The sequence below is a fragment of the Rhinolophus hipposideros genome (genome assembly GCF_964194185.1).
Source record: "Rhinolophus hipposideros genome assembly, chromosome: 4".
Classification (NCBI taxonomy): Eukaryota; Metazoa; Chordata; class Mammalia; order Chiroptera; family Rhinolophidae; genus Rhinolophus; species Rhinolophus hipposideros.
Window position 1 is genome coordinate 15,232,944 of NC_138050.1, and position 21,715 is coordinate 15,254,658.

Sequence of the window (21,715 nt, forward strand, 5' to 3'; positions counted from 1 at the left end):
ATTCCTAGCAGAGATAGATCAAAATTTCTAAAGAAAAACAAAAATGGGGGAATATGCATCATTCATGAAACCTAGGGAAATTGTCCTCCATTTTCAATTTCAACAAATAATTAGTAGATATTCTATGGATGAAACAAAATTGAAAGAAATTGTTATTACCCCTTTTTAGAAAAAATTAGAACCCCTTTTTAGAAAAAAAGCAATGTAACATTGTAATAAAATAGAAGAAGTTGGTATAGAAGTTCCGTCATGCCTTCTAATTTGAAGAAGGGCCAAAAGTGTGGGTAGAGTTTGGAAGAGAGAATGACTATAACTCTGAAGCAGCAGAAATGTAATTCCTGTACATGTCAGCAGAAAGAGTAACCAAAAAGAGGAAATAGTAATGTTAAAGATTTGAGATTAAGATCTGCTATAGTTAATTTCCAATCCAGACCACCACCTCAGGAATATTTAAGAGTTACCTAAAATTTATATTGATGTAAAGGAGAATTTCCTATAACTGCAAAAGTATAGAACAGCATTGTAACATTTTGTTTTGATTTGTGTTTTATTGTTTTTCTAACATGTATACTGATCTTTAATAATCTGATTTTTCTTGTAAGAATGTAAACAAAAACTAAAAATAAATGTAAAATGTGTGTAAGTGGTTAAAGGAATTATTAAAAGTTCAGTTTCATATTGAATATATATACATATATACATACACATATATATAATCTCACAAATAATATTTACTAAAATGAAAATTCACTATACATACTTTCAAAAGTATTGCATCCACAGGGAAGCAATGAAATCTTATTCTAACATAGGGAATATATTGTAAGATTAGCCTATTGTTTTTTCATTCTGTTTTAACAACTCTGTGGCTCAGAGCAGTGAGGCAAAGACAACAGTGCTTCCCCTCATTATGAAAAAAATGGATGACTTTAAGTTGTCAGAGCAATGATTTTTTTAGAAAAAATATACAAACATCATAATTCTCTTTTTTACATAAGAAAATCTCACCTGGAAAATATATGTATTAGGAACTGGACAAATCTATGAAATATTTTATTAATCTATTGAAAATATAAAGCTTATTCTCAAGATAAGATATAATACGTTTTTATCTTATTTCACAGGAATAACCATGTGATAAAAGATGTAAAATATTGACATCTTGTGTTCTTCTAATGAATGAGTAATATTCCTCAAAGAAATACCTAAATGTTTTCTACTTTAAAGTTTTTCCATTCTGGAAAATTTAGTTTCCAAGTATATTGCAATAAGCAGCATGCAACAGTAATATAACAGTGTTCCAAATACAACTGCTGTATAAAATATTACCCCCAAACTCAGTGGCATAAAATAAAACCATTTTGTTATATCTCACAGGGTCTGTGGAACAGTGATTTGGACAACACTAGGCTGTGTGATTTTTCTTCTCCTTGCTCTATTGACTGAGGTCATTTATTGGTGCCCCAATGGTGGATGGATTGGTTTGGAGAGTCTACAACAACTCCATTCACATTTCTGGGGATGGATGAAAGATTGGGTTCAGTTGGGACTGTCAACCAGAGTGTCTAAACATGATGTCTTCATCATGGCAGTCTCAAGGTACTTGGATTTCTTACATGGCAGTTGGGTTTCTCCTGAGTGGCCATCACAAGAAAATGAGACAAAACTGCATGATTTCCACCACATTTCCTTGGATACAAGTGAGCCATCAGGCTAGCCCAGGTTTCAAGGGGAAGAAAATTAGTCTTCACATCTTAATGGAGAGTAGCAATATCACATTGTGGAAGAATCTGTAGAATGGGAGATAATGTTATACTCATTTTTAAAACATACATTCTGTGAAATACAATCTGGAAATTCATTTATTGCCCAAGGTCATTTGAGTACTAAGTGGCAAATCTAGGACCTTAACATGAGCCAAGTGGAATTCCAAAGACTTTTCCATAAGAATGTTATAATTGATCAGAGAGAAAGAGAAGGAAAGAGAGACAGAAAGACAGACAGGATACTGTGTTTTGAAAGATCATTATAGGTTACAAATTAGGTTTTGAAAATACCAAATAATCTGTCATTAATCTCTTAATTAAAGGTATTTATTCTATCAATGTATCATTTAAATGAAAGATCCATTAAAGTGGGAGATTTTTTTCTCCACTTTTAACTCTTATTCTTTTTTTGTATTATAGCATATATAGTGCCTGGCATAAAGTACATGATCAATAAAGATTTGTTAATGAATGAATAAATGAATAAATTAATGTTGTATACAAATGCTGGCAACGGGAAGATAATTTGTATTTGGAAAAATTACGGCATAGTCTTAAGTGTTTTCTAAGAGCTACCAGCGTTTTTATCTTTCCTTTGAATGGCCTGTTAAGCCTCTTATCCATAAGATTATTGTTCTCATGTTCTAGATTTAATGAGCTTAAAGATATGAATTTCCTCCCTCCTCTTAACACTAACTTCATGTTAAAAATTATTTGGATAGAAAAATTAAAAAAAATAGTTTGTGTGTAACAGTGTATTGGCTATGTTACATATAGCACTCAAATAAAATGCCTATAGTATGTTATGATACTACAATTATAAGTATAAGCAAATAATTTATTATACCTCTGTATTTAAAACTTGAGAAGTTGTATAATTTTCAACTTTGACTTGCTCTTTAAAAAGTTACAACATTTTAAGATGTATTTAATTAAAATCCCTATAAATACATAGAAACATTTATCCAATGGCTATAAATTTTCTAACAGTAATTCATTTTATTCCATAGTCTTATAAATCTTCTTTCCTAAAATATGGGAAGTGGATGAATTGTATTCGTTTCTAAGTTCTGTCAGGTTTCCCAAGGAAGTAGAGAAGATTTTTCCATTGCTCGGAAATGAAACATTTGGTATAATTTGTTTGGTCAGAGGAAATGTTTTTATATGAGAAAACACAATGTTGCTGTTGCCATAGTGATATATAAAAAAATAATTTAAAATGCAGAATGACATAAAGCCTTTTACATTCTGTTTTTGAAAAATATTCAGATTTTTAAAAATATATGCAGAAATTTATTTTTGAAAAGTCTTTATAAGGAAATAAATAAAAATTAATATTTGGTTTGATTACATTTCAAACTTATAGAAAGAAAACCCTGGATCACAATTCAATCTCTTTATTTCTTTTATTACATTTATTAACATTGGGAAATATCTAGTATTATGTAAGTAGTGTGAAGGGATTACCTTTTACTAGCCTGGGGAAAATATCAGAGAATTATATTAATATACTATAAAATCCATTCAATCCAGGTATTGGTGGATTTCTTAGTAGTATTTGCTTTATATAAAATCAGCATTGTTGGACCTTCAGCGTGGGCCGGTACCACCATGTTTTCTCCGGTGGGAGTCGTTGGGGTCTCAGTCGGGGCCGTGCAGCCTTAATGGATCCAAGTTCGAAATGTGGCAACTTTGAAAGATATTACCATGCGACTGAAGTCAATCAAAAAGACCCAGAGAATTACCAAGTCTATGAAAATGGTTGCGGCCGCTAAATATGCCCGAGCGGAGAGGGAGCTGAAGCCAGCTCAAGTGTATGGACCAGGATCTCTGGCTCTGTGTGAAAAGGCTGATATTAAGGGGTCTGAAGACAAGAAGAAACCCCTCCTTATTGAAGTGTCCTCAGATAGAGGGCTCTGTGAGGCTGTCCACTCCTCGGTTGCTAAACAGATCAAAAGTGAGGTGGCTACGCTCACAGCAGCCGGGAAAGAAGTTAAGATTGTTGGAGTTGTTGATAAAATCAGGGGTACCCGTCATAGGACTCGTTCTGATCGGTTCCTGGGGACATTCAAAGCAGTGGGAAGAAAACCCTCCACTTTTGGAGATGCGTCAGTTATTGCCCTGGAATTATTAAATTTGATGAAGGATCTATTGTCTTTAATCAATTCAGGTTTGTCATCTCCTACAAGACTAAAGAAAAGCCCATCTTTTCCCTTAATATCATTGCAAGTGCTGAGAGCATGAGCACCTACGATGATATTGATTCAGACGTGCTGCAGAATTACCAAGAATACAATCTGGCCAACATCATCTACTATTCTCTAAAGGAATCCACCACGAGTGAGCAGGTAAAGAAGGAAAATTCAGCCAGGTAATTTTGTTTGTAGCTTACTGCTGTCCTGATCAGAAGAAAATATTGGTCTAATTGTTTAAATTTACAAAGACAGCAAGATGTTTGTAAATTATCTTACAACGAACAACTCACAGTAAGATAAAATAAATAAATAAAATAAAATTAGCATTATTTAGTTGACTACATTATTTTTCTAAGCTTGTTACCTAGTATCAGAACCAGAATTTCACTGTTGCTAACATTTTTTTTTTTTAACTTTTATTTACTTGAAGTGTATTTTTCCAGGATCCATCAGCTCCAAGTCAAATAGATGTTTCAATCGAGTTGTGGAGGGTGCTAACTGGGTGCCCCGTTGCTAACATTTTTTTTAACATAGCATGTACCTAGGGGGGAGACAGAGAGAGAGAGAGAGAGAGAGAGAGAGAGAGAGAGAGAGAGAGAGAGAGAGAGAGAGAGAGAGAGAGAGAGAGAGAGAGAGAGAAAGAGAGAGAGAGAGAAGGATTACATTGAAAAGCAAAAAAAAAAAAAAAAAAGCAAAAAAAAAAAGCAAAAAAAAAAAGAAATGTGCTCCTCTTTGGCCACTCTTTTTTTGGAATGAACCAGTCTATAATAAAAATAACTCTGTTAGTCTTTTGGACTTTGATGCCTCATTTGATTTTTTTCTATCAGACTTCATAGTCTTAAGCCCTCATATATCAGGCTAGCTCTCAAGTTCAGCTGGCTTTTCTGGCTTTCAGTGATACTGCATCCCAAATGCCTATCACTAAGGTAAGGCATGCTTGTAGCCAAAGCCATTATTCCCTAGACCTCTCCAGAAGTTGGCATATAGTTGGATGACAAAACTCATCCGGTCTCATTGATTACCATGTCCTTGCTGGTGCAAAGTAATTACCTATGCAATTACCAGGCCTTTCATATCTATCTTCTGGGGTCAAAAAGCAAACATACATCACCTCCTCATTTCCAGAATGACCTAAAAGTAACCTGGAGATTGGCACAAAATTTTTTTACATTAAAATTGAATCTCCCCAAAAAGAATTTACTAAAGAGTAAACCTCTTTAAGTCTCTCTTTCTTTACTAAATTGACAATTATTACGTACATATAGTATCTCTGGAGGAATAGATTAATGTCTCAGTGATATAAAAAATAATTATGAGTTCTTTTTCAAACTGAAAGTACTTTCTCCTAAAATGATTGAAAAATCACACTTCCTTTAAAATACATGAATACTAATGTTAATGTTTTATCCCTTTAACATATGAATCTGTCGATGCTGCTGCTGCCAATTCCCTATAAAATAGCATTTGAAATAGCAATGTATTGGGAGGAACACCTTCCTACCAAAGAAAATAAGTTTAAAACATTTTCTCCAAAAATACCTAGTACAAATTTTTATTTGAATCTTCAGTGCTTCATTAGCAACCATGTGTTTGTAAGCACAATTCCTCTGCTTGCAGCCTGGGACTCTGTCTTATTTTCCTTCATGTTCCCAGTATTAGTAGAATAGTTTTAACGTAGATGGTGCTCAATAAATGTTTGTTAAATAAATAATGTTGCTAAGTCATAGGAGTAGGTGTTGATAAATGGACCTGGAGATCTTGATCCCCAATTGAATATGAGGCATAATAAGCTCAGGCAGAAGATGTCTTACGATGAATTTATTTTGCTCTGTGAAAGCTTTCTCAAGGACCACAGACTGGAAATAATATTTGATAATTTTATTCTACTACCTATGTTTTCTTCTAGGAATTTTATGGTTTCAGGTCTTATATTAAAGTCTTTAATTAATTTGACTTTATTTGTGTCTATGTTATAAGAAAGTAGTCTAGTTTCATTTTTTTGCATGTGTCTTTGACATTGGTCTTAGCCATCTTCATATATATATATATATATATATATATATATATATATAATGTATATATATGTGTGTGTGTGTATGTATATATATGTGTCTCCTCAGGCAACAAAAGCAAAATAAACAAATGGGACTAAAATAAACTAAAAAAAACTTTGCTCAGTGAAGGAAACCATCAACAAAACAAAAAGGCAACCTACTGAATGAGAGAAGATATTTGCAAATGATGTATTCAATAAGGGGTTAATATCCAAAATATATAAAGAACTCATACAGCTTAACATTAAAAAAAAAAAACCAATCAATTAAAAACCTGTGCAGAGGACGTAAATATAGACATCTCTCCAAAGAGGACATACAGATGGCCAACAGACACATGAAATCATGCTCAACATCACTAGTTATCGGGGAAATGCAAATTAAAACCACAATGAGATATCACTTTACACCTGTCAGAAAGGATATTTTCAATAGATCAACAAACCACAAATGTTGTACCCTTACTCTCAAGGGCTTCCTACTGCAAGTACCTACAACTCAGCTTGAAGGCTTCCTCTGGCCACCAGGGCCTGTGTCACCATGTGATCCATGTGCTCCGCTGTCCGGAAGTGCTAGGAAGTCCATACTTCTGGGAGCAGACAGTATGGAAGGAAGTTGGTAAATAAATACCCAGCACCTCCATCTCACAGGTATAAATATAGTCTCTCAGAATTCCCCAACAAAATTGAGCCCCAATTGTCCAATATTTTCATTGGTTTGTTTCCCTTCCTTGTCTCACATTCCTACTCTCTTTCTGCTCTTTGAGTGGATCGCCACTCAAATAAACTAATTGTACTTATATCTTTGTTTCAGAATCTAATTGTGTTCACTTGTTTTGTTATCCAAAACTGCTATTCTTTTTTCCCTCCTAGTTGAATTCCAAATTATTTATCTATACTTAATTGTTCTTTCATCCAATAAGCATCTAATGTCACCTGGCATGTAAAATGAAATTTATGGACAGCAAGATATTCTTTTTCATAGGCAATTCTAACAAAATTTCTATCTTTTTAAAGGAGTCATGAAATTATTATTTACATCTAATTTTAATTTATTAAGTAAATCTTGTATGTTTTTAGAACAAAGAAAAATGAAGCTGTGAGCTCAAAGTAGCTTTTATACCAAAACCTCCACTACTTTGCAAACATAAATACATTAATTCAGCTAATACCTATGTGATTCATCGTACCTAAGATTCATAAGCTGCATGTTCTCAGTTGTATCATTCTTAGGAAAACCAAATACTAGAAAATGTGGTGTTACAGACACCAGAGAATTTAAAACCCAAGTGATAGAATGGAGGCCATGTGATCAACCATTTCAGAAACTATACAGATCACAACATATGAGTATTTCACAAGCAAAACTCTCACAGGAGAAGTCTAAGCAGCTGCATATCTATTCTCAGCATCCTCCCGTACCAAATAGAGTCCCATAGTATATTTTCGACAGTTGAAATCACTACCTTCTCACTGTCCATCAAGACATGTACTTTGTTATTTTTTTAATTAAAGTTTATTGGTGTGACAGTAGTTAGTAAACTTATATAGGTTTCAAGTGTACAATTCTGTAATATATCATCTATATATGACATTGTGTGTTCACCTCCCAGAGTCAGTTCTCCTTCTATCACCATATATTTGATCCCTTTTGTTTGTTATTTTCCTTAGAAAGGAAAACTCAGAAGAATCTAGGAATTATTTCCTCTTCTTCCTCAAGATATACTGTGATAGTTATGCCTATAACATTAATATTTTCATGAGGCATCTATTTGCAGACAGATTTCAAATATATTATTTTACGTTCATCAGTTATATAGGTCCAGAGGTATTATTGTTGCTATTTTCATTTTGGGGGTAGGAAAACCAGAACTCTTTTAGGTTAAGTGATTTGACTTACATGATGTGGAATCATGAACAGCCCCAGATGTCCTTCTTCACAGGCCAGTTCCACATGACCTCACTAACATCGATGGCCTGGATAACACCTCTGACTCTGAGGAAATGCTTGTCCATTATTAATTCTGTACCATAAGAGAACCTTTGCATTGCCCGAAAAAATATATTTTCAGAAGAGAGCGAATATCCTTAGGACCACATTAATATCTCCAATGAGAAAGCAGTGCTTATTTCATTTCTTTGTGTTGAATCAAATTAAATTCTTGGATGAAAGAACCTGTCAAAATAGTCATTATGTGAAAAAATTTAAAAGCATAAATCCTGTGCAAATGATTGGGTCTTAATGGAGCAAGTGAAGTCATTGGTTTTCTTTGCTAAAGCTAACATCTGGTAAATTTATAGCTCATTATACTGTAGTTTAATGGCAATAACAAAAATACTGTCATCACATCAAGAGCTGTCCAACATAAGGAGTAAATGTTATCATCCAGAAAATAATCCCCTAAGGGAATTATTTCTAACTGATTAGAAAAACTGGCACATGAGGACACTACATAATGAGGCAACTTTGTTTCTTAGCAACAGGAGAATAAAACAAATTGAAATATCCTGGCTTTGACAATGACAATAAACGGGGGGAAACAGTATAACTTGAAAAAATCAGCAGGAGATAAGTCGATAGGTATAGAGGAAAGGTGTAGAATACTTTTAGTTTTAAAAGATTTTGAGCATAAATCCAGCACATAGTGGAGCATGATATTTGTACAGCACAACAAAAATCTGAAAGACGAGAATTTGTTTTCTAGAAGAAAATGTTTCAGTCTTTCATTATATTAGGAACTATTTCAGTCTAACAACCAATGTGTTAAGGAATGAAAGTAAAGGAATAAATCATGCTTACATGCTTTTAAAATGTTATACTGGTATAATAATCATAAAATGGAACACATTGTACAGATTACTGGAATTTTAATATTTTAAGAGGGAAGTTTCACTAAAGATTATGCTGTATCACATTTTTAAATGTACTTTCTTAAAACTCATTTGAACTTTGAAGGAATGGGGAAATTTTAATACACAATATAAAAAATTAACTCAATCAGTGAGCACTGTTGATTAATAATTTACTGGGTGCTTACTATGAACCAAGCTCTTTCTAATCAATTTAAATACATTATTTTATTTGATCTTTATAACATCAGTAAAAGTGGTGCTTGTTTCCTCATTTCACAAAGGAAAACAGACACCTAGAGAACTTTGTTTGTTGTAGGCAGAATTTTAATATGACTCCAAAGAACACTACCCTGTGATATGCACACTTCCTTCCTTTTATGGTATGTATGATTCCGCTCCCCTTAAGTGTAGACAGAACCTGTGAATACTGATGGTAAGTCACTCCTGTGATTAGGTTACCAATTATGTGGTTGATTTTGAGTTAATCAAAAGAAAGATGATCTGAGTGGGCTTGTTCTAATTAAGTGAGTCCTTAAAAGGTCTGAGCACTTCCTGAAGGTAAAGAGATTAGAAGATTGAGAGAGCCTCTGGAGGGGGCCATGTGACAGGACCTGAACGCTGTCTCCAGTTAGAAAAAGAGAGCAGTCCCAGGCTGGCAGCTGGCAAGACAGCAGGGCCTCAGTTATACAGACGCAAAGAAATGAATTCTGCCCATAACCCAAGAGCTTGGGAAAAGGCCTGGAGTTTCAGCTGGTCATCACAGCCTGGAAGACAACTTGATAGGACTTAGCCAGTCAATACCCCCCAAAAATGACATCCAGAAATGGTGAGGTAGTAAATTGGTGTTGTTTTAAACAGCTAACTTTATGATAATCTGCTATGCAGCAACAGAAGAATCCAGTAGATAAAGTCTTCTTGCCAGTGAGTGAAATGAGCACACAGGGCAGTCTGATTTTGATGGTATCGATTTCAAACATCTTCATATCAATTTCCATACAAATTAGAGGGTTTTGTTTATAATATATAGAAACCGATTTCTGGCTAACTAAAATAGAAGTAAGTGTAAAAACATTTCATTTTATGTGAAACAGTCAATATCTTACAGAAGAAAGAAAGAAAAAGAGAGAGAGAGAGAAAGGAAGGGAAGGGAAGGAAGGGAAGGGAAGGGAAGGGAAGGGAAGGGAAGGGAAGGGAAGGGAAGGGAAGGGAAGGGAAAGTTAGAAAACCAGCCTCAGGAAGAACAAAACAGAAAGCAGTTTCCAAAATCACAGCTGAAAGATGGATAGTCTTTTTAGGTCGCTGCTATTGGAAAATGGCTATTTACACTGCTTCAGTCCTGAAGCTTAAGATCCAGCCTCCCTGAAGGAAAGCCTGACTGCCACACCCAGGCTACAGGCTCCTACCGTGTTTCCCCGAAAATAAAACCTAGCCAGACAATCAGCTCTAAGGCATCTTTTGGAGCAAAAATTAGTATAAGACCCTGTCTTATTTTACTATAATATAAGGCCAGGTCTTATATAATAATATAATATAATTAATATAATATAACAATATAATATAATACCAGGTCTTATATTAATTTTTGCTCCAAAAGATGCTTTAGAACTGATTGTCTGGCTAGGTCTTATTTTGGAGGAACATGGTATCTGTGGTCAGAGAAGATTGAAGTGTGATTGACAGACCTTCTAGAATCACAAGTAGGGAAAAGGAAGTAATGCAGGATTGCTTTTTCATTCCTATTTTGTAAGAGTTGGGGGTTGTATTACAGTTTTACAGAGAAACAGAACCAATAGGATATATATATAGAGAGAGATTTCTTTTAAAGAATTGGCTCAATAATTGGGGCAGTGGAGAGACTAGCAAATCCAAAATCTGTAGAGCAATTTGCCAGGCTGGAAATTCTGGCAAGAGCTGATGCAGTTTTGAAGCCAAAGGCAGTCTGGAAGGCAGAATTCCCTTTTCTTTGGACACTCTCAGTCTTTTCTCTTAAGGCTTTCGGTTAATTGAATGAGGGCCAACCACATCATGAAGGGTAATGTGCTTGACTCAGAGTCTATTTTTTAAATGTTTATCACATCTAAAAAATATCTTCACAGCAACATCTAGACTGGTGGTTAACAACTGGAAATCATAACTTAGCAAAGTTGACATATAAAATTAGTCTTCACAAGGTTCGGGAAGCTTCCAATGATTCCACTTGGACTCTTCTATGTGATAACTTTTTATTCTGAGCCAGGGAACCAATGAAAGGATTCTGAAACAGTGAGGCTATCTTCCTACAATGACTGTCACATTATTATCAAAATGTGTGTTGAAAATTGTGTAAACACAATAAATATTTAGTTTTACTTTAGTAAATTTACACTGATAGGAAAAATGGACTACTTAATTGAATTCCAAACTGGATGTGGACAAAGGTCATAATCATGATGAAACATTTACCTGAAAATTCCTTCTACCATATATTGATTTCACTACTAATATTAATGGAGTAAGCATTACTCATAAAGAAACATAATAGATTAACTCAATCTAATCAAAACATCCTTGAAACCTGATTTTGATATGATTTAAGAATTATGTTGAAACATGCTATTTTTGAGAAAAAATATTTTGAATTATGGATTTTAAATTCATTCATCTATTCATTTATTTATTTAATAAACACTTGTTGAGTGATTCAACATAATTTATGAAAATTATGAAGTGAGGCCTGATATCTCCTTAATCTCTCTGTGAAAAATCATTTTCCTTTCTTTCAGGAAACAGATGTAGTATAAACCATGATTCTCTTAACTCTTGAGTAAAGGACTTCAGGATCTTCTACAACCTGCTCAGATTTAGGCTGTATATTTTTAATGAAATGAACCAACTAGTGACTGATAATTCCCTGCCAAAATCATTTTTGAGAATTGTGCCTTCATGATTATTTACACTGGTAAATATATCTAGAGGATTTATCCATTAATGTTCCAAATAAGGATGATGAAAGTTGTGTCTGAGTGCTTTTTAAGCCCTGGATTCCTCCTCAATCAGGACAAGTGGCATTCCCACTTAGGACAGTTATGAACTAGTATTACAAAGGTTTGGTTGTGAATACATATTGTGTTGATGCTCTCAGTTTTGAAATGGGGACAATTCTTTCAAATAAGCCATGTGAGGCAATCTGGATGGTGAGAGACTACTTCCTTAGTCAGTGTGAGTAACATCAAGAAATATACTGAGGGATGAGTAGGAAGTAAAACTTCTTTTATCCAACTTACTGTCATTGTGGACACAATGAAATAATAGTGTATACTCTAAAGTTAGAATGCCTGGGTTGGAATCCTGGCTCTGATACTTGATAACTGTGTGACCCTGGTTGGCCTTTTCAACTTCTCTGTTTTCCACTTTCTTTCCAAAACTTGGATATTAAAAATAGGTTTGCGCCCAAGGTCCATAAGTTTAGTACCTATGTTTTCTACTATGCAGTTTATTGTTTCAGGTCTTATGCTTAAGTCTTTGATCCATTTTGAATTAATTTTGGTACATGGCGACAGATAGCAGTCCAGTTTCATTCTTTTGCACATGGCTTTCCAATTCTCCCAGCACCATTTATTGAAGAGGCTGTCTATTCTCCATTGTAATTTTTTGCTTCTTTGGCAAAAATTATCTGTCTATCTTTATGTGGGTTTATTTCTGGGTTCTCAATTCTATTTCATTGGTCTGTGTGTCTGTTTTTCTGCCAATACCATGCTGTTTTGATTATTGTAGCCCTGTAGCACAAGCTAAAGTCAGGGAGTGTGATACCTCCAGTATTGTTCTTTTTTCTTAAGATTGCTTTGGCTATTCGGGGTCTTTTGTGGTTCCAAACAAATCTGATGATTTTTTTGTTCTATTTCTTTAAAAAATGCCATTGGGATTTTGATGGGGATTGCATTAAATCTGTATATTGTTTTGGGCAATATGGCCATTTTAACTATGTTGATTCTTCCAATCCATGAACACTTTATGAATTTGACTCCAAAGGCAAGGGAAGTAAAAGCTAAAATAAATTAATGGGACTAAATCAAATTTAAAAGCTCTGCACAGCAAAAGAAACAGACAAAATAAAGAGGTAGCCAACTGAATGGGAGAAGAGTTTTGCAAACAGTGCCTCTGATAAGGGGCTAATATCCAAAATATACAAGGAACTCATGCAACTCAAAAACAGAAAAGCAAACAACCTAAATGAAAAATTGGCAGAAGACCTAAAGAGACATTTCTCCAAAGAGGACATACAAATGGCATATAGACATATGAAAAAATACTCAACTCACTAATCATCAGAGAAATGCAGATAAAAACCACAATGAGATATAACCTCACCCCAGTTAAAATGGCTATCATCAAAAGACAAATAGTAACAAGTGTTGGAGAGGCTGTGGAGAAAAAGGAACTCTCATACACTGTTGGTGGGAATACAGATTGGCGAAGCCGCTATGAAAGTCATTGTGGAGGTTCCTCAAAAAATTATGAATAGAATTACCATATGACCCAGCAATCCCTCTCCTAGGTGTCTACCAAAAAAAATCTGAAAACATTTATCCATAAAGAAACGTGTGCTCCAATGTTCATTGCAGCTTTATTTACAGTGGCCAAGACATGGAAACAACCAAATGTCCTTCAATAGATGAATGGATAAAGAAGTTGTGGTATATATACACAATGGAATACTATTTGGCAGTTAGAAAAGATGAAATAGGACCATTTGTGACAACATGGATGGATCTTGAGATTATAATGCTAAGCGAAATAAGTCAGACAGAAAAAGCAGAGAATCATATGATTTTACTGATATGTGGTATATAAACCAAAACCAAAACAAAAACAAGACAAACAAATGAGAAACAAAAACACATAGACACAGACAATAGTTTAGTGGTTACCAGAGGGTAAGGGGGTAGAGGGTAGTAGATGAGGGTAAAGGGGATCAAATATATGGTGATGGAAGGAGAACTGTCTCTGGGTGGTAAACACAGAATGGGATTGATAGATGAGGTAATACAGAATTGTACACGTAAAATCTATGTAACTTTACGAACAATTGTCACCTCAATAAACTTTAATTTAAAAAAATAGGTTTGCAGTAGGGACTACATGAAATAATGTAAGTAGAATGATTAGAACCAGGCAATGCAGGTAAAATTTTAATAACTGACGTGTGTGGGGGAAAGTCCTCCAATTGTAGAATTTGCCTAATATTATAGTGTAAATTCTCCCTCTGTTGTCAATTTCAAGATGCCAATGTGACATACCTGAACTTGGATGTGGGGACATGTGCCAGTTGATCCACAGTAGATAGTAGAGCCAGCTCCCATAATTCATTGATTTGAACAGTAACTAAGCATAGGCTATATTCAAGGAAAATATGTCATTGGTATGTCTATTTGTTGAAAATTTACAACTAAACATGGTATCATCTAAGAGGTAGCAAAATTGGGCAGACCCTGAAACATTGTCCGAGGCTCTGGTAATACGTACATTATGACATCTTGTAGTCAGTAAAAGAAAGACTCATCTGTTCTGTAAACCTGTTCTTTCCAAGTTTCAATTAGTGTATTTCTACTTGTGTGGCTGTTGCTAAGGTCGGGGCAATCAGTAATAAAACCACCCACCCCTCAACCTGCCATGGTATTATCCACGGTTCTGACAATTCTCCAGCCCCTCCATTTGCACTTAAGCAACCATTAAGGCAGAGGGTTGGATGTTTGTGTTTGTTTTTTAAATTATAGCTTAAGATTTAAGCAAATATCTTCAGAACCTACTCTATTTAGTTTCAAAACAAAGGTACCATGATTTGTTAGATGAGATATGGATTTCTTTGAGTGGACTGTTTCCAGGCAACAGCCTGAAGGATGGAACCTTCCTCTCTTTCATAAACAAAAACTTTTGAAACATAACCTGCAGTGGGTGCTATTCTGTCAACTAGAGAAAATCCCTAATCTTTATCAATGCCACAAATAAATATTTATTTACTTGGTTTGAAAAAAGACTATTTTTACAGAAAAAGGAAGTATAATATTATTTTGCTTTTAACTTATCCCAAAAGTGAAAAGTAAATTCACACGATCTGGAGACTGGTTATCAATCACATAGAAAGAAGACAACTCCTCTCACTCCTCATCTCTCTCACTCTGGGGCCAATTTACATGGGTGATGGCACCTGAATTTTATAGTTGAAAGAGAACAGGCTTTTGTGTCAAAGAGGTCATGTCCAAATCCTGACCCTACTATATAGTAGTAATTGACTTTAGAAAATATATTTGCTCAACAAAAATTTTAAAAAGATTTTTATTAAAATATACAACATTATATCAGTTTTGGGTGTACACCATAGTTATTCAACATTTTATACCTAAAGACATGATCACCATGATAAGTCCAGCAACCATCTGACACCGTACCAGGCTATCACAATATTATTGATTATATTCCCCATACTGTACATTATGTCCCCAGGACTTATTTGTTTTATACCTGGAAATTTGAAACTCTTATTCCCCTTCACCTTTTCCCCTCTTTTTTATATTTTTCAATTATAGCAGACATTCATCATCTGATATTAATTTCAGGTGTACAGCATATGGTTAGACATTTATATAATTTAAGAAACGATCCCCCTGGCTAATCTTGTACACACCTGGCACTATACATAATCATTACAATATTATTGACTATATTCGCTATGCTTTACATCCCCATGACTATTTAGTAACTACCAATTTGTACTTCTTAATGCCTTCACCTTTTTCACCCGGCCCCCCAAACTCCTCTCATCTATTACCACAACAAATCTAGTACCAATATAACACCATACATAGTTATTATAATATTACTGACTTTATTCATTATGCTATACCATACACTCCCATAACTACTTCGTAACAACCAATTTGTACTTCTTAATCCCACTCCCTTTTTTCATCCACACACCCAACCCTCCTTCCATCTGGCAATAACCAAAATGTTCTCTATATCTATGAGTTTGTTTCTATTTTTTGTTGTTTATATTGTTTCTTAGATTCCATATATAAGCAAAATAGCGTTGTATCTGTCTTTCTCTGCCTGACACTTCATTCAGCACCATACCTCCCAGGTCCATCCATGCCGTCATACATGCATTTCCTTCCATGACCGAGCAATATTCCATTGTATATATGTAACACCTCCTCTTTACCCATTCTTTCATCAACAGCCACCCAGGCTGTCTCCACATCTTGGCCATTGTAAACAATGCTGCAATGAACGTATGGAAGCATATGTTCCTTCAAAGCAGCATTCTGTTTTTTTTCAGATAAAAACCTAAAAGTGGGATTACTGGGTTTTTGTCTTTTGTTGTAGCCTTTGTTTTAAAGTCTTTTTTTTTTTTTGCATAAGTATTGATATTTTTTGTTTGTTTGTTTGTTTGTTTGTATTCCATTTTCATGAAATATTTTTTCATCTTTTTACTTTCCATCTGTGTGTGTCTTTCAATCTGAAGTGAGTCTCTTGTAAGCAGCATATGTAAGGGTTTTGCTTTCTTATCCAGTAAGCCCTCCTATGTCTTTTGATTGAAGCATTTAATTCATTTACATTGAAATTAAGTATTGATAGATATGTAGTTATTGCCATTTCTTTATTCACAATTTTGATTTTTCCCCCCTTGTATTAGAGTAATACCTCTAACTTTCCTTGTAATAGTGGTTTCGTGGTGATGACCTTCTTTAGGTTTTTCTTGTCTGGAAAGGTCGTTATCCTTCAATTTTAAGTGATAGTCTTGCTGGGTAGAGTACCCTTAGTTGTAGGTCCTTTCTTTTCATCATATTGTATATTTTGTGCCAATCCCTCCTAGCCTGTGGAGATTTTTTTTGAGAAAGCAGCTGACAATCTTCTGGGGGCTTCTTTATGAGTTACTAGTTGCCTTTCTCTTGCTGCTTTTAGGATTCTCTCTTTGTCTTTAACCTTTTCCATTTTAATTATGATGTGTCTGGTGTGGGCCTGTTTGGGTTCATCTTGTTTACAATTCTCTGTACTTCCTTGACTTGTATGTTTATTTCTTTTGCCAGATTAATAAAGTTTTCCAGCATTATTTCCTCAAATAACTTCTCAATCCCTTCTTTTCTCTCTTCTCCTTCTGGTACCCCTATGATGCCAATGTTGTTATGCTTGATGTTGTCCCAAAGGTCTCTTAACTTTGCTAATTTTTAAGTATTTTTTTCTCTTTTTGCTGTTCCAGTGAGGTGTTTTATGCTACCTTGTCTTCCAAATCACTGATTTGATCCTCTGCTTCATCCGCTATGTTAATGATTCCTTCTAGTGTAGTCTTCATTTCAGTTATTGTATTCTTCACTCTGACTGGTTCTTTTTATGGTTTCTATGTCCTCTTTTATGCTTGTTATCTTTCTGTTGAAGTTCTCACTAAGTTCCTTGAGCATCCATATAATCATTGTTTTGAACTCTGTATCTGGTAGGTTGTTTGCTTCCATTTTGTTTAGTTCTTTTTCTGGAGTTTTCTCCTGTTCTTTTATTTAGGATGCATTTCTTTGTTTCCTCATTTTGACTGTCTCTCTGTGTTTGTTTCTATGTATTAGGTAGATTTCCTATATCTTTCAGTCTTGACTGGGTGGCTTTATGTCATAGAGATCCTGTAGGGTCCTGGCACAGTCTCCCCGGTCACCTTCTCTGGGTGCTCCAGGAGTGTCCCTTGTATGGATGGTGTATGCCTTTCTATTATAGTGGAACTTTGATTGCTACTGGCATGTCAGTGGGTGAGATTAGCCCCCAGGCTGACTGGCTGTGGGGTGTGGCCATGTCCACAGTTTATAGGCTCCTGTGTGAGGGGCTTGTCCCAGAGTGGGATTTGCCCCAGCAGGCTCTGGTGCTGTTGAAACTACCCATTCAGTGTGCCAATTATGGAGCTAATTGGGTGGTGGTCTTCTGTGGTCTGGAGCCAACCTCCTAGTATTTTGGTTCTGGGGCATCTTAAGAGGGGCTCTAGTGCAGATTCAGGTCACCGACTGCCTGTGACCAGCCAGGGACTAGCTGGTAGAAGATACAAATTGGTCTGTGGTTGTTCACTGCCTGTGCTAAACCTAGAGGTGTGTGGCAGAGGCCACCTTGTGACCTGTGTTGGGCTGCCAACAGTACTGGGACTGCGGTAGTTCTGCAAAAAGCCAGGAAACCCCAAGGCCTGCTGCCACCTGCCGGCTCCCTTAAGTTTCAGCCACTGATTAAACCTTGTGTTGTATGCATGTTAGCTGAGACAGGGCCTCAGGAAGTCACTGGAGTGGAAAGAGTTGTATCACCAGGTTAATATAAGTTCTGGTTTGGTGCCAGTGCTGAGCCTGGAGCTACTTGGAACACACTAAGACTAGTTGCTCCCTGCCCTGGGCCCACAGACCCCAATAGTTTTCCAAGAAAAAGTTCAATGTGGGCAAAGCTGGCTTCTTTCGAGAAAGTGCCTCTGGCCTTGGGGGAGTTGGATAGTATGGGTTCCCAGTGAGCTAGCAGAGTGGAGCAACAGAGCTCACCAGGCCAATCAGATTCAGATTTGGCTGTGTTGGGGAGAACTCAACACAAGAAAGATGGCACCTTCCTGCTGGCTGCACAAGAAAGGGACCACACAGGGAAAATGGCAACTGTCCTCTAGCCCTCCCTCCATAGCCATACACATCAGTCTGCCCCCTGTATGCCTCTAACACCCCCCAAGTTACCATCTCTCCTACATAGCTGGGGGTGAATGCCTGCAAGTGAGTCTGTGCGTAGGAAGTTTAAGAAGACATCTGGGTTTCCTGCAGCCTTCTGCCCCTCCCGGATGGTCAGAATCCCCACTGCTTTCACAGCCAGATGTTGTGGGGTCTCTTCTTTCCAGTGCCAATACTCCAGGCTGGGGAGCTTGATGTGGAGCTGGGATCCCTTGGTCCTTCAAGGGGAACCTTCACAGCCAAGATATCCCTCCTGATTCTCAATTGCCATATGGAGGTTTGGGGCCAGCTCATTTTTCATCTCTGCCCCACCTACCAGTCTCGATGTGGCTTCTTCTTTATATCTTAGTTATAAAATTTCTGTTCAGCCAGACTTCAGATGGTTCTCTAGGTTGATTTTTCTATAATTTAGTTGTAATTTTAATATGTTAATGGAACAAAGAATGCACAATGTTTATCTACTCCATGTTAGATCTCATCTCTAGAATATTTTTAAATGGCAGATTTATTTTTAACTATAAATATAAATACTTAAAAGACGAAAAAAAATATTTGAAGAAATATTAATGATAATTAACATTTGATAAATGGAAGTGATTAATTGAAGTGATTTTCTTCCTTTTGCTTATCTGTATTTCTAAAATGACTAAGCATTTTTATAATAAAAAGTAACTTTATTTTTTATTATTTATAATAAAAAGGTAACTTTATTTTTATTATAAAAATGCTTAGTCATTTTAGAAATACAGATAAACAAAAGGAAGAAAATCACTTCAATTAATCACTTCCCCTAATACAAAAATAATTAACATTTCTCCAAATATTTTTCTCATCCTTTAACTATTTATATTTGTAGTTAAAAATAAATCTGCCTGGAACCTATGTAACTTTACTAACACTTGTCACCCCAATAAAATTTAATTTTTAAAAAAGTATCATTTAATACATACATTTGTCTCACCTTAATCCACTGTTATTATAAATTGGAAAGTTTAGACAGAATTTATAACATAATTGCCTGATTTCTAAAAAGGTAATGTGACCAAACATAAAAATTAAAAATAATAAGCTTAAGAAAATCTAAAAATTATGCCAAGTCCAAGTCTTAGTAGAAAGATCTCCCTTAGAATGTCTGGCAAAAACACAACTGAGAAGACTCAGTTCAACATACAAGAATTGAATAAGCTCTCCACTGTAGCAATGTTTTATTTTTTAATTTTTTAACTTTTCTTTTTTTCTTTTTTCTTTTTTTTACATACTCTAAAACTTCTTTTTTTTTTTTTTTTTTCCAGTTCTAAAGGTTCACTTTGTTCTTCTCCATTGCCCTCAACATTTTCTTTCTTGAATAAAAAGAAGCACCAAAGACCTGCCTTGGTACGCAGAAGGGACAAAGTTCAGAGTCCTTCTTCTCTGTTTGATGAAGTTTCTTGGAAGGGAGGAAGAAAAGATGAAAAAAGGAAATGTATTGATGGTTGGATAATTACCAATCTCTTGTTATAGCTAATCAAATAGGCCCTCTTTTCCCTCTGCTCCCTTCCAAACCCTTTCGGTACTGATCTGAGGGCACCCATCCTTAAGAGGCTAAATGGGTGAACACAGACATGAAGTTCAGCCTGCTCAGTTGGAGAACAGTTTCCCACCTGATAAATCAGTTATAGATATGTGGGGACAGTGACTACCCCATTTGAGTTTTCCAGGCCAGTTGCCTCTAAAAACAGCCTCTTATCTATTCTTCAGGTATTCTACACGTATTATCATTTTCTTTGTTTGCCATGATATGAAAAATGTTGGAAAGAACTGTTTTGAGAATCTGGAGTTTGGAAACATTCCAAAACAATGCCTTTTTCAGGGTGTGGTTGATGTCACAGGAGTTTAATGTAATGGGAAATAGTGAACGTTTTCTCATTTCTGCCATTGATTCACTGTAATTTTGAGTAATTGGCTTAAACATTGTGAGTCTCTGTAAATAAGAGAGCAAGAATAGATGATCTCTGAAATTCTAATGTTTATTAGGTTTGTTAGGTTTGTGGACAGTTAATGAATACAAGAAGAGATATAAAATTGAGACATGGGACTAGATGCCAACAAACCTGTATAGCATATTTTCTACAAAGTAACTTCCTACGAATTTATGAATCTCACCCAAATGATGTTTTTTATGTCATAGCTTTTAGCCTTTACTTGCTAATTAAAGCAAACATCAGAAAACTTATTTAAGACCACATCTCACCATACAATCTGTACATAGTATATTCTCTCTGAATGTCAATTTGAAATACAAGGCAAAAATGAATATTTTAAATAAGAGTCGCTGAAGTAGATGTAAGTAATTAAGGACAATGTAAAGTAGAATGCATTAAGTAGATTTATTTTTAAAAGAAAGCAAGCTGTAATATTTTGCCAATGCTTTTAATCAAATTTTTATTAAATGGCTATTCATTTATAAAAAGGAAAATATTTCAGCTCATAAAGATGATTAAGATGTTTTATTATCAATCCTTAAATTGCAGCCAGTTCAATCATCTTTAAATATAAATTCAGCCAAACAACCCTTGAGAAAATGTGCAGCATTTATCATATACTCCACAACATGAGCAAAGTTATAACAAAAATGTTTAGGAAAGATTCATAGTACTTCTCTCGCATTAGTCTTGCCAGGCTAATGTTATGAATGCATTTCTATCTTCATAATAATTGCATTCTCAATGGAATAAATCATGACCATGGTGAATATTTCTTTTGAGTGAGTCAATTACAGAGAGACATCAGTTATTAGAATGAAATGTTAATTCTGAATAGATTTTCATCGCTACAGTATTTCCTGAAATGTGAGATGCACATGATTGATTGACTGCAAGATAATTTTAGGTGGTGCATAGACAGCACTAAATAGCATTGAATCACGTAGTGAGAAAGTTACCAAGTGTTTAGTTCTTTTACATTCCTTGTCCATTAAATCAGTCTTAGTTTGAGGCTAATTTCTTTCTTCTATTTTTAGTTTAATGTAATTCTGAAGAGACATTACACAGAAGTTCACAAATTGAAACGTCAATAAAAAGTCTTAATCCAACCATTTCCCCTGCCTATCTTCCCTCTCTAAAGGTAAACATTATTACTAGTTTTACTTATATATTTCCACTATTG

The 21,715-nt window shown here is 35.1% G+C and overlaps 1 pseudogene across 1 annotated transcript; it reads left to right on the forward strand.

Annotated features, from left to right (window-relative positions):
• Window positions 1-3,377: 3,377 nt before the first annotated feature.
• Window positions 3,378-4,141, forward strand: LOC308496839 (ATP synthase subunit gamma, mitochondrial-like; annotated as a pseudogene). The gene has a single exon. The product of its transcript is annotated as an ATP synthase subunit gamma, mitochondrial-like (transcript).
• The last annotated feature ends 17,574 nt before the right edge of the window (window positions 4,142-21,715 follow it).